General features: G+C 36.2%; 1 protein-coding gene and 1 long non-coding RNA gene across 16 annotated transcripts in view; one reads left to right on the top strand and one right to left on the bottom strand.

The window, feature by feature from the left end:
* Positions 1 to 14285, top strand: part of LOC142078608 (uncharacterized) — a 390353-nt gene extending 376068 nt beyond the window's left edge. Inside the window, exon 2 of the long non-coding RNA XR_012672289.1 lies at positions 14213 to 14285. This is a non-coding gene — a long non-coding RNA (uncharacterized LOC142078608). The remainder of the gene's footprint in view (positions 1 to 14212) is intronic.
* The window catches only part of VPS13B (vacuolar protein sorting 13 homolog B), a 490063-nt gene that overhangs the window by 124669 nt on the left and 350957 nt on the right, over positions 1 to 14437 (bottom strand). The window lies entirely within an intron of this gene.

The following is a 14437-nucleotide window of genomic DNA, read 5'->3' on the forward strand; positions in this document are numbered from 1 at the left end:
CTAATTCTTTCTTTTCATGTGTTGAGATAGGTAACTTTACTAGCTCAACCCCTTGAGTTCAATAGGGCATATGACACATATATCTATCCAGTGAAAGGGCATGGAAATAGCATGTCCTGTAGAACACACACAGAGAAGTACATCATAAAATCAAGGGTAAATAAATATATTTGCTTTTCAAAATTGGCAAGCAGTCCAGTCTGAGGTCACTGCAATCTTAACCAGGTAACTCTTATTTCTTTTCCATTCCTGATAAAAGTAGACATGTTAGAGACATGTCTTCAAAGTTTTCACTCCATTAAGAGAGGCAATAAAACCATCAAGGCAAACATACAACTTAATACTTTAGACCAATAATTAACACATTTTCCAAATCAGAGAGAGGTGTTTTACAACAATTGGCAGCATTTTTTCATTATATTTTCACTTTCTTAATCTCTCAAGAGTTTTCGACAATAACAAATGTAAGCATGTGCAAATTTCACTCTAAACATTTCTATCAGTTTTATTTTCTTTAACTGATACTTTACAGGATAATTCTTTAATTAATAGAATAACTGTAAGCAACATAATCTTTGGAAGTGCAACTGCTGTAGATCAAAAACACCTACATCCGCATAATTTTTCCAGCTTCTCATATTAATTATGGTTATACAATGACACTGTTGAAGTAAAATTTCCAGCCTTCTGCATAGCTGTTCCTTAACTCTGATCAAAATCCTTCAGCCAATCATGAGATCATTTTTCACATTACATAAATTACGGAAAGAGTCACAAGTGTGAAACCACAGAATCAAAGTGCCAATCACATCTGCTCCATCACTGTGGCATGTGACCTAGTTTTATTTCTTTTGCTAAAAAGTAGTAATATTTTCATGGAAATAAAAATCTTGCCCACCACACAAACAGAGCTACAGAAAAGGAATATGTTCCAGGTTTTTTTCTGTTGTGCTTAAACTGGAATTATGAAGAAAACACTGCATAGTTTCTTTCTGGCTTTGTTCTAAGTACTTCATCTACTCCATCAAAGAGTCTCCAACAGTTTAGAAATTTATTTGACATATCATTGTTACCTAAAGAATCTTTTTTTTGGTTAACTAAAGTTTGCTACATTGTTCTACTGAACACTTCAACTAAAACAATTTTATTTTGTTTTGCATATAAGTTATATGATTGACTTTAAATCTGACCATTATAAAAATTATTTTGTAAATTGACATATTAATCTCACATGGAAAATATAATGAAAGACACACATACAAGCATATTACACTGCTAATTATGTCTTCCAGTCTAATAAAGTTTCTCTTTTTAAGTTTTAAATTAGAACTTCAGTCCTACAATTTAATCTAGACAGACTTGCTTCTACTTGTATCAATCCAACTGCAGAAAGAGTTCTGTATAACATGAATCCAAAGCTGTCCTCCAAAAAGGGAACTATTAAATCAAGCCAAAATGAGGCAAGAAAAATATCAGAAACGTTTGAAATAGTTTATTTCATATAAAAGTCAAATGTATTTTTTTCCGCTAAGGAATTTTTTTTTTAACCAGAATTTCCTGCAAAAGAAATGATGCTAATTTTAAGTGTAATGGTGTATATGAGCTCCCAGACCCAGAAATAGTCCTGACAGGAATTCAATTGTAGTTTTCACAATACTGCAGGAATTATGTGAAAGATGTGATGACAAGGAACAATACAAACTCAGCTTCTTTGTGCAATGTTTTTCCAGCTCTTCAAAAGTAGACTAAGCAGCTACATTCTGTTAAACACTGATCCAAATATTCATAAATCAAAACTATGCTAAATGTTCCAATTGTAACATGGGTATATGCAAATGCTAAATCCTTTATAACACCAACAGAATTATTTTTTTAATCTTAGTACAAACAGTATGGTTATTTTGCTACCCTATGAAAGGCCAGTAAGAAACTTTTGTGTTCAGTATTTTTTTTCTAAAGAAACGCTTTCAATTTAAAAAGACCAGGCTGAAATCTGGCAGAGTACTTCGTCCAACAGCAATTTTTCATTAATATTTTTACTAAAAGTATTAGCTTTTTTGTGCTATTTTAAAATTTAATTTCAGGATTTTAAGTTCATATCTTTGCTTTTATATGAAAAAATCTGGATTAAAATAAACACACATATTTACTTTAGACAACGTGAGGGTTTGTTCATTTTTGCACCCTTTTTTTTTTTTTGTTAAAGCCAAGAAGCAGCGTTTTTCCATGGGGGTCTGTTTGCATATTTCACTTGGACACTTTAAAAAGAAGTAGTTGAAATTTCAGCTTGATTTTGCATGACATTCTCTAAGATTTCAGTGTTAAGATTTCAGTAGAAGACTGCAGTTTTACCAGTCTCAGTTTTGGGTCACATTTCCATGCAGAAAGACATACTAAACTAAATGGTGGTTTAGTGTTGATGTGATCTTACAGAAAGCAACTTTGTCTCATCAAGCTAGCTGAACCTTTCAGGAGGCTGAATTAACTCTTACTCACTGGTGTGCCTAAGTACATTGAGAAAAAAAAAAACGCAACAAAAAACATTCAAGGATTTACAATTTTAAGTCATTAAGGCTGTGGTTCCACAACAGAAAGCTTGCTCTCAAACACTAGAGACAGACCAATTACCTAATTCAGCGCCCAGCATGGCTGTATAAGTTTGCCATTGGAAATGGCACGTCACAGCCTGTGGTGGGATTATTTTAAGTGCTGTTGGCACTGACCAGCCTCGGAAATCAGAGAGCTACTGGGTGGCACCTATCACAATACTGCTCTTAGGTGCAAAAAATCCCTGGGTCCTACACATTGATGTTTTCTTGACCAGGTGTTCAATCATGGATCAAAAACTTTCTCATGTGATGAGTATGTTTAAAGTAAGAACTCACTGAACAATTCTTAGATGCAAGAGTTGAAGTAATTTAGTAATATCAAATATGGAAATATCAGATGATTCACTGTTATGACATCCGGAGATGAGAAATTTAACAAAGTTTTTTACTCCCATTGGAGTAAAGTGGAATATTCTCCCATTGAATAATATTCAGTGTTCTGTAAAATAAATTAAAAGACGCAGAAGCAAATGCCAAATACCCTGGCAGTGATTCAAAGCAGGATTCAACAGTCTCAGAACGCAAATTTAGGCATCATTTTCTAGGATAGGATGAATGAATGTATGGACAATTAAAAGAGACATTATTGTAACATAGTAAAGTAACTTGGTACTTGACTTTCATATTACAGAATCTACCTGCAGCCTCTTAACTGAATAAGTGGACAGTTAAATGAACTATCCCCAAAATCAAATGCTACAATCTTTTCCTTAATATATATATTAAAGCCTTTATCTGTTTTGAGCATCTTAAAGGCAATTAAAATAACTAAATCCACAGCAGATTAGATGTCATGTACAAATGTTGCCCAACTAAACAAACTTCCTTCTACATTATTTCCAGTAATGTAACACAGACTGAGTCAGACTATATGCCACAAGCAGAAAAATCCACAGTACAGGAGTCTCCAGTGAGAAATGTCCAACTGCTGGCACACGATTGCTCACTGAAACGTGTGCTGGGATGTCGAGCGCCTCAGGTTTTAAAGCTTCCAGATGTCTGGAAAATTATCTTTTCTGCCTTACTGCCCTTCTTTTTTTTTTTTTCAAGTTTGTTACATCTCACCTGTATCAAGCCAAATAAACTTGTATCTAGCCTCATGTTTGACTAAATCATGTTTCAATTTCCCCAGAGTATCCTACAAAAAGACTACATGAGAAAGTAAAGCACATGAAGTGGCATGTGAACTAAAGACTAGGAAATTAAGAATTCCAGAATACGTTTTTTTTGGTAACAAGGCCATCACAAAATATTCCCATTTTTAGCAAGTTGTTTGTCACAGCCTTAGTGTGCAATTCCATGCCAGATTGAATTTGCGTTTCCTCATTTGTGCCTTGTATGATTGTGTAAAAGAGCCAGTTCAGGGTCTTTAAGTGTCCAGAAAATAATCCCAGGGAAAAAAAAACACTACCAAAAAACCTGAGACAAAATGTACTTGTTTTTTTGGCCTGTTCTGTTTCCTGCACTGGCTCATTGTACTCCTACAAAGTGGAGAAGGAAAAGGACAGACTATGGCAGCCCAGTTTGAATTAGCTTAATGAGCCTCAAAATTGCATCCTAAATTGTGCCCTCTGAACTCGTTTAAAAATAGTTAAAATAAAGAGAAGAATTGTGGTATTGGAGCAGGAACGAAAGGTCAGAAACAGGACCTTTGAAAGCCCACTTCAGGAGTAGATGACACATTGAGCTGCATCTTCAGGCTTTTCTGACTGATCAAGCCTGGCAGTCTTCCAACTGCCTTAGACTCTCAGTGCTAGGAGGCTGCTTCAAAGCACCCAGCACTCAAACCATGCTGAGATTTGACTTTATACCTTACTGGAAAATCAACAGGGAATTATTAGGAAGCACATCCTGCAGCAGTCTGCCATTTTCAAAGCTTCTAACTGCAGTGCTGAGATTTAATTGGAGCTATCTAACTGTGGTCTGATAATGACACTAAAGAGAATTAGAGAACCTAGATACAAAGACAAGTTTTCTTCTTAATGAAAAACACTTTTTGGCCTTTACATGCTTCTATATGGCATTATTATGGCGTATTATATTAAAGATGCAAAAAGATTGCAGATATTACCGAATATTATTTACATATACTGTTTTTTCATAAAAATAATGTTTTTCCAGTTTTGGGCCATGAAGTTCCTGTTGGTTCACTAACAATTGCTGCTTTTTTCTTACTTGTTGAATGTCATTAAAATACTTTCTTAAATATTATTCCAAGTATATTTTTTTAAATTTCTGCAGTGGCCATGCAGAAAATATGCACTGTTGTAAATGGAAATGCACACAGCTTAAGAACAATATGTCTGTGGTCCATACTTTCAAAATATTTGTGACGTATTGCCTTAAAGCTAGTGTTCCAAATAGCTTCTAATTCAGCTATATAGGCTGTGCAAGGTACTCCTATCTGCACACAATTTTAAAAACGTTGGTTCTCATTCCTAGTACTGAAAAAATAACCTTTGAAAAGCAAGCTCAGGATGGTCCATCTTCTGGAATCTCCAGACAGCCCAAACAATAGATGGACAGAACTGTCTTAACTATTTAACATGTGGCAAAATGTGACATTTACAAACGTAATTTGAAATGTTCATCCTTTGGTGTACTGCTATAGAGTATTTTATCAAAAACAATCTTTGAGGCGGTATCTTAGCATTCTCTGTTTGTCTCTAAAGCCTTTTTAAGATACCAAACCTGCAGTACATGCAGTGGTATGACACAGTTGTGGACTACTTTTAATCACATCTTTAATCTATAGCAAAGTAAGAGTTAGGGAGAAGCATAAAATTAATGAATGGAACAAAAAAACCCCTCCACACAGGGGACCAATGTTCTGCTTGAATTATTACACAAATACTAACAAGCTTTAGCTGTTTAAAGTGATGATTGTTATTATGTACGCATATGTATAATCATATATACAAATATATACTACAAATTTTTTTTTTTTTTAAATTAGATTTCAATTTTATAGCACCTACTGGAAAATTCCCAGCCTGTCAGAATGCAGCACATAAGAATCTGGGAAACTTGCTACTGAACTCAGGTTAGCTTGCTGAGAAATACATGAAGCCTTGTTCAAACAGCCAGGATGCACAACTTAGCCAAGCTAACTTTCTGACTTTTATTATTTTGGTAGCTGGGCCATACTGACCCTGGGCATAAATCCATTTGCTATGGTGGGCTTCATCATGGACAAATCTGGACAAAGACCCAATGAGGCACCCGACCCACACCAGCCTACTGAGAAATTACTTTGTACAAACACCAAGGATTCAATAGACAGAATGGGTAAAAAACCCACATGTTCAATGTGTAATAAACATTTATCTGGGGAAAATGCCTTACTGCCAGATAGAATAAATTTTATGAAAAAAAGGGAGATTTTCAAGAGCATGTAGATCAGTTAGGTGCCCATCTCCCACTGAAAAAACAAAGAGTTCGGCAGATAATTTATTTGTGATTCTGATTCTCTCCTACTGTCTTCTGTCCCTGTTTTGGAAGGCAAAAAATGGTTGATCAACAAAAATTTGGAGACCAGGTTGCATATTCTAGTGGGAAAGCAAAAAAGACATACAAATTACTGCAAGAACACAGGTGAACTAATGCAAACACACAGACTTAATTATCCCTGTAGTTATGTGAAGAAAAAATGCCTGACTTCCTAAAATACTGTCTTAACTCACTGTTCTTCAGACAAATATGAGTTTCATGAAACCTGTAGGCAGGATCCCTACTCAGTAAAGCTAACAGATTTTCAGTTTTATGGATTCTCTATTTTAACCAACTTTCCAATAATTTGAAATAGTTGTCACTGTTCATTTCTGAGAACTCTACTAAGTCACTATTGGTCCTGTGCTTTGATGGAGAAAGTTAAAATTAGTGGAAATTTTTACTTAGGAGGAGTCAAGAATGAAGCTTTCAGTCTCGATACATGCAATGAGTCACAGGTAATTTGGAAGGAAGGTACAGTCTCAGTGAAATGAAGAGAGTTGGAAATATTGCCTAGAAACATGCACTGAGGAAAAAAATTGCTAATATGCAAGGTTATTAAGCAAACCCATTAACTAGCATAGCAGAAACACCAAAGTTGCATACAATGTATAAACAACTGAGAGCTTTACAATGTCTTCTCTCTAAATAGTTACTGGCGGCCAATTATCTGCAGAAATAAGTTCAGAGTAATTGGAAATAGCTGCAAACCTGAATTTGATTCAGTAAATGTTATTAGTATCAGGTGCATGACTCATATCAGTGACTTATCACAATCATAATCTATGATTTCACCGTTTGATATAGCAACCAGTAACTCAATCAGAGTGAAGCTAGCTGTAAAAATGTAAAAATGGAAGTATTGTCCTGGTCTTTAATCTCCTCTGTACTCATCAGAAACACTCTGCAACGTAAAGCAGTGTAACAACTACCTCTAATATCTAAATGGGAATACAAACAGTACTGGATTTTATCGTACTTATCAAAGCCACAGAACCTATGCATGCACTTTGTGGGTCTTGTCACCAAAGGGTGACACTGTACTAAAACGTAGTTCACTGTAATTTTACTATATTGGCTTTTGTGGTAGATGGCAGAATACACTGAACGTATTAGAAATAAATGAGATTTATTTAGGTTAGTCTAGACTCTTTATTATCCTTCCAGACTGAACACTGTGTGTCCATGAAGAAACACTATTACATTCTCTGCCCCATTCAATAAAAGTCCAGTGCAACATTCAAATGTTCAAGACAAGTGGAAAATTATTATTACTGAGACAAGTGAACTTCCCTGCAAGCAGGGCATAGAACAAAAATGAATTGTTGGGATTCAGAGAGGCTCAGAAGCCCATATAATCCCAGAAATTAATGTGGCTGATCAGGGTGAGGATATTAATATCAGAGAATTATTGTCTACTTTTGGAAACCTCAACTGAAGTTCAAATTATATTCTTCCATTCAAAACACCTAGTTTAAATTCAGCCACCTCAAAATTTTCATGGTGTGACTGTGGATGCAACTCGTGCAGCACTGCAGGGGGATGAATGAAACTCTCCAAAGTAATTTAAAATATGTTAAGAAAAATGCTTAGATTTGAAGTGTAAAACTAAATTGTGCACTTCTACAAATTCCAGGTTAATACACAACTGAAAGCATTTGTCATGAGAGGTTTTCACTGCGTGAAACCTCTGTGCATGCGTGCACATCCACATACATGCGTATGTCCTTTTGAGTAATCCTCATGTGTTTTGCCTTCATATCTGTAAAATGGACCCTTTCTTTTAAGGCTTCCTATTTTAGTGTGAATTTACTTCGGTCCCTCACCTCTTTTTCGCTTTGTTGAAAAGTAAGATTTCTAAATTGAAGAGTCTTAGTGAAATCACAGCCAATACAAGAATTGCATCAAGGTTTCTACTGGAACGAAAATGTTTGCTCATAGGAGTATCAAAGAGTACTGCACAGCCCTTCAAAAAGATATCTCCCTGCTGTTTTTGGCAACAAAATCAAATGATGAGACAAAGCTTCCTAACAATGGAAACATGGTATGATGATGACTCAAGAAACTGGCACGGACTTTATTTTGATAGTGTCCTTGAACTAACCAAAGATCACTTTATTTTCAGGAAAACATCCGACAAGTGGCTATGTAAATCCAAGTACTGGTAAAACTACCAGGAAAATGACGCAAGTATTATTCAGCTATTCCAGCTAAGGGTTTTCATTGGCATTCTCAAGAAGTTAAACTTTTGGCACTCTATCTGACACTATCAAGCTACAAGTTTACTCTACGTTTAAAACTGTATGAACAGAATAGCCCAATGGTAAAAATTATCAGAAGGCGATTAATGTAATTTATATTTCAAAAGATTTAGCCATTCCACAAATTTTAAGTACCGCATTAAAAGCAAGATTCCATTAAAAGCAGACGACACCAAGTTGGACGGGAATGTTGATCTACTCGAGGGTAGGAAGGCTCTGCAGAGGGACCTGGACAGGCTGGATCGATGGGCCGAGGCCAACTGTATGAGATTCAACAAGGCCAAGTGCCAGGTCCTGCACTTCGGCCACATCAACCGCATGCAACGCTACAGGCTTGGGCAAGAGTGGCTGGAAAGCTGCCCGGAGGAAAAGGGCCTGGGGGTGCTGATTGACAGCCGGCTGAACATGAGCCGGCAGTGTGCTCAGGTGGCCAAGAAGGCCAATGGCATCCTGGCCTGTATCAGAAATAGTGTGGCCAGCAGGAGTAGGGAGGTGATCGTGCCCCTGTACTCGGCACTGGTGAGGCTGCACCTCGAATACTGTGTTCAGTTTTGGGCCCCTCACTACAAGAAGGACATGGAGGTGCTGGAGCGTGTCCAGAGAAGGCCAACGAAGCTGATGAAGGGCCTGGAGCACAAGTCTTATGAGGAGCGGCTGAGGGAACTAGGGTTGTTTAGTCTGGAGAAGAGGAGGCTGAGGGGAGACCTTATCGCGCTCTACAACTACCTGAAAGGAGGTTGTAGCCAGGTAAGCGTTGGTTCTTCTGCCAAGTAACTAGCGATAGGACGAGAGGAAATGGCCTCAAGTTGCACCAAGGGAGGTTTAGACTGGACATTAGGAGAAATGTCTTTATTGAAAGAGTGGTCAGGCCTTGGAACAGGCTGCCCAGGGAAGTGGTTGAGTCACCATCCCTGGAGGTATTTAAAAGATGTGTAGATGAGGCGCTTAGGGACATGGTGTGGTGGGTATGGTGGTGTTGGGTTGATGGTTGGACTCGATGATCTTAGAGGTCTTTTCCAACCTTAATGATTATATGACTCTACAGAAACTAAAATAATGTCCACACCACCAGACAAACCAAAATAATACAGTCTATTTGTCCAAAACAATACAAATAGTCTATTTGTCTTCATCTGAACTACTAACACGTCAACATGACAAAGAAATGAAGACAACCTGGCTTAATGGAAATTGTAAAGCAAGAATCTAATGCAAAAAACTTACATCTACTTTTAGCAAAGATGGGGAAACACTTTTTTGCCTTCCCAAGAAAGGAAGGAGTTTTTCTCAATTGACATGAAAACCATTTCAGATTCACCAGAGTCAGAAACCCTCTTTATGCAGCAAGACCATTATTTACAGATTTTCAAGATTAGTTTCTCTTTGTCCTGTGACTTTCATTCAGATGTGAATACTCTGTATGAGATACAATTTCAGCAATGCTAGAATAGTGTCCCACCTATAATATGAAATAAGATTCTACTGTATTGCATGATATTAGACTTTAGCAAACAAAGATTAATTTTAACTTCTTGCACAACAAATCAAACTATAGGCAACCACAAGGAAAAAACTAAGAGGGCAATAATTTTTCTACCTCAAGGGAAAGAAAGCGCTTGTTAGATATCAAGATAGCTGGATTTTAATTTTATTAGAATCTTTCTTGTCATAAAAGAACTCTCATGCAATTTAAAGGATTAAATCTAGAAGTCTACTTACTACTTCAGTGGGTAAGATTAATCTGTAGAACAACCTACACTAAGAAAATTAAGTTATACATGGTGCAAATTTTGTACATCAATTCTATGCACGCATATGTCTCAAATGTGCTAACTTTTTACACACATCTTCATGTTATTATGTATTTGGAAAAAACCACACAGACATCAAATTAACTCATACAGCTTCCTTTCACATTTCGAGGTTTTTAACATGAACAGAAATAGGAAATGTATATCACCTTACAATTAAACATTCACCATCTTAAAAAGGTGCTGCAGAAAATAGATTTTCAGATTCAGGTGAGACTGATTCAGATGCCACTCTTTTACTAAGGTCTAATGAATAAAGAATTCTGATCATAGACTGGAATTTTTTTAGTTTAAAACATTATAAAAATTATAATAAAAACTATAATATGCCTATAGCTAATCCTGCTCAGCATACAACTGGTTGTAAGTGGCCCAAGAATACTATTGCAGTTCCGACTCATGCAAATTCATTTGAGAGGAAACACTTAACTCTGTCCAATAAAATAACCTGGACCTCTTGAACATCTTTGCATCCATTTGATTTTATATACATAGAAGGCTATTCTCTTTTATGTTTAAACTCACTACTGATAAAAAAAAAATTTATTCATACGAGTATTCTTGTCACTCTTCAAACAGTATGGAAAGCTCTTGAATTTCTGCTAGAACAGGCAAATGAATTTTTGAGAAAATACCCATATTTGTTTCCTGCCAAAATCTCTGGCATGAGTTACAGGATGTATCATTCTATTAGCAGTCTCAGATGATGCAGCATTACCTGAATCTGAAAACAGACTACAGTTGGACAGAAAAATTGAAAACGTAGGAAGGTAGCTAATATGATTAACAGCAGTACACTCTGAAAAATTATGCCTCATTGCTTAAGAGACAGGGTAGTACTAAAGTGAAATTCCGGCCTTAAGAAAATCAGTACGAAATCAAACAGCATATTTATCCCTAGCTGACCACCCAGTCCATACAAGCCACACAAGTAGCCAAACAGCTATTGAGTAATGGCCAGCTATTGAGCAATGGCTTTCCCTCAGTGGCAACACCTGTTTTGGTTTCTCACCATTCATTTCCTGATTTTCACAAAACAGATAAAAAATTAATTAACATTGAGACAGTATTCTGCTTTTTCATTTGGCTGACAGCACAAAATATTACATATTATTTGAGGAAGACTGACATACAGAGTGATCATATTAGCTTTATTTACTTTTAAGAATAGGTTAAAATGCATGAAAAAGACTGTTTCTCATGAGGGAATACCAGAAAAAAGTAAGGATCCTTCCCACAAAGAAAACAGGGAAGTTCAAAATCAAAATTGCTCACTGCCCACTGACTATAACTTCAATTAACTCTTTACTGGCTTCAACTATCCTTTCTCCTTTTATTCCTCAGCTTTCCCTTTAAGAAAAAAACATATTATTTCGCTTTAAAATGAAGAGAATTACAGAATCCATGTGTTTATAATTACTGTCAAGAATCAAGTTTTCTGCACTACCAAGCAGGTGATGTTCCATACAGGGAAGAAATTGTAACCGGTGCTGTGTAAAGGTAATGTTGCCACAGCACCAAACTCTACTGTATACAAGCGTTAGATGACTCAAAGGAGAAGATTAGTCAAGATCAAAGAATGCAGAACTCTCAGTCATACATCGTGTGACCTAACACTCAAACTTTCGTCTCCTCATCAGACAATTAAGCAAATCAGCACTATGACACATTCAACGTCCACAGTGTGAGAAAGTCCAAGCACGTGTTCTCTCACACTACTTCTGTTTAGGGTGAGTTTGAGCCACCGTGTTGCCTTTATTGATTTTGTCCTGCCTACATTTCAAAAACCAACTATATTTGTTATTTATGGCATAACTATAATAATTCTTATACAGTTTCTGTTTTTCTAATCCTTTTTTGCAAAATGAACCAATACGATTTCTTGCATGCATTCCATAATCTAAAGAACAGTTTGAACTTTGGACCTATTTCATAACAATATTTTTATTATCTCTGTAATGAATACTTCAGATTTTTTGGTTAATACATTAAATGATCTGAAATGGCAAAGTTTTAAATTAACTTTACATACCATTTAGTTATTAAAAACATTTTATTTTGATAAGAAAGTACAATAATATTTAAGTTACTAATAATAAAAATAATATCCACAAGTTATGTTCAAAATACTGCTAGGCAGAGTATGTAATAAAGAGATTGGACAGAACATTTCTGTCTTTTAAACTATTCCACTAAGGGTAGTATGAGACAAAAGAAATGTAATTCATAGAGTAGAGACAAGAAGGTCTGGTTCAGATAATCAAGTACTGTAGGCTAAGGAGAGAGAAAAAAAAAAGTGGACTGAACCCTAACTTGCACTTAAAACTCAGGTAAAAATTGTCCTATCCCATGAGGCTCCATCTTAAAACACTTAGAAAAATGCCAAAACAGAAAAGAAAAAAACCCCAACCCTGAGAGATTAATTACTATTAATGTGAACATTGAGGAAGATCAACACTTTGGGTTTTTTTTGTTGTTTGTTTCTTTCTTAATGTAAGTTTGCTGCTATAATTTATTTTTTCCAGAAAATAACAACAGTCCCTATGAGGTATTTTCCCATTAGCTATGTTCCAGCATGGCAATTTCATTACACTTTAAGAAAGTAGGAAGTCTTTAAATGCTATTGATATGAAGATTCATAGTATTCTGATGAAATACTTTTATTTTTCCTTTCATTAACAACTCAAAATATCTTTTGATGTCAAAGCAATATTCCTTGGAGTTTCCACGCAAGGAAGATTTGGAAGCATGCCTATAATTCACGAACTTTTATGCAGATTATTGTTTTCGGTAAATTCCTCCCCAGCTATATTTTATGTGAAATCTGGATATGCATGAACATCTTGCCACCTAAATTAAAGTGGTCACAGAAAATATTAAGAAAAACGTCAGAGAAATTGGTTCTGAATCAAGCAAGTGTTTAAACAGCATGGGATACAACTTCCCCTTTTTTTTCCACATAGTTTGTGTGCTGATGGACGTTAAAAACTAGCAGGAAAAAATAGTTTCTTCCTAGCAAAAAGGAAATACAGTTTGAATCTATAATTTCAAGTTTGGTTTTACTATACTAAGAATTCTTTCCCTTGTAAGTTTAATATCTATCTTATTTCATATGTTTATTGATCTTTCTAAACTACATAAATCAGAATGCTTATTGAACAGACACTTCATTGTAAAATAAAAATTTTCTTAGTTTTGTATCTCAAAGAGAGACCATAAACCCTATGTTTTCACTTTGATTTTGTATTTGCAGAATCTGAGCATGAAGATCTCTTCAATACAGCCATTTTGGTTGCAAGAATCAGTTTGGAACATTTGTTTTTTTCTAGTAATTCTAGGACAGAAGCTAAAATCACATATATTTACAGCAAAACAGATTTCCCTTTGCTTCCTAGTTCTTCATTTTCCTTTTTCACACTCTAAGGACATTACTCAGATTAATACTAAATGCCATTCCTTCTCATCAAAACTTCGTGAGCTTTAGGTTATGGAAGTGATTCTCTTACACAAATTCGTGTAGGGTGTACACGGCATAATCTGGATTTAAAGCACAGAGAAGTGGCCTCACTATACAGGAATGGAAGCATAAGACACCTCTTAATGCCAGTGCCACAAATTAGAGCTACTTTAACGTGCTGGTTTTGACTGGGACAGAGTTAATTTTTTCCATAGTAGCTTATATGGAGCTATGTTTTGGGTTTGTGCTGGAAACAGTGTTGATAACACAGGGATGTTTTCGTTACTGCTGAGCAGCGCTTACACAGAGTCAAGGCCTTTTCTGCTTCTCACCCCACCCCACCAGCGAGGAGGCTGGGGGTGCCCAAGAAGTTGGGAGGGGACACAGCCGGGACAGCTGACCCCAATTCACCAAAGGGATATTCCATACCATATAACATCATGCTCAGCATATAAAACTGGGGGAAGAAGAAAGAAAGGGGGGATGCTTGGAGTGATGGCGTTTGTCTTCCTAAGTAACCGTTACGCATGATGGAGCCCTGCTTTCCTAGAGATGGCTGAACACCTACCTGCCGATGGGAAGTAGTGAATGAATTCCTTGTTTTGCTTTGCTTGTGTGCGCGGCTTTTGCTTTACTTATTAAACTGTCTTTATCTCAACCCACAAGTTTTCTCACTTTTACCCTTTCAATTCTCTCCCTCTTCCCACCAAGGGGGAGTGAGCGAGCGGCTGTGTGGGACTTAGTTGCTGGCTGGGGTTAAACCACGACATTTGGAGATGTAGTTGTGGTGTGTGCTTCGGAACTACAACT

The sequence above is a fragment of the Calonectris borealis genome, chromosome 2, assembly GCF_964195595.1.
Source record: "Calonectris borealis chromosome 2, bCalBor7.hap1.2, whole genome shotgun sequence".
Lineage (NCBI taxonomy): Eukaryota > Metazoa > Chordata > Aves > Procellariiformes > Procellariidae > Calonectris > Calonectris borealis.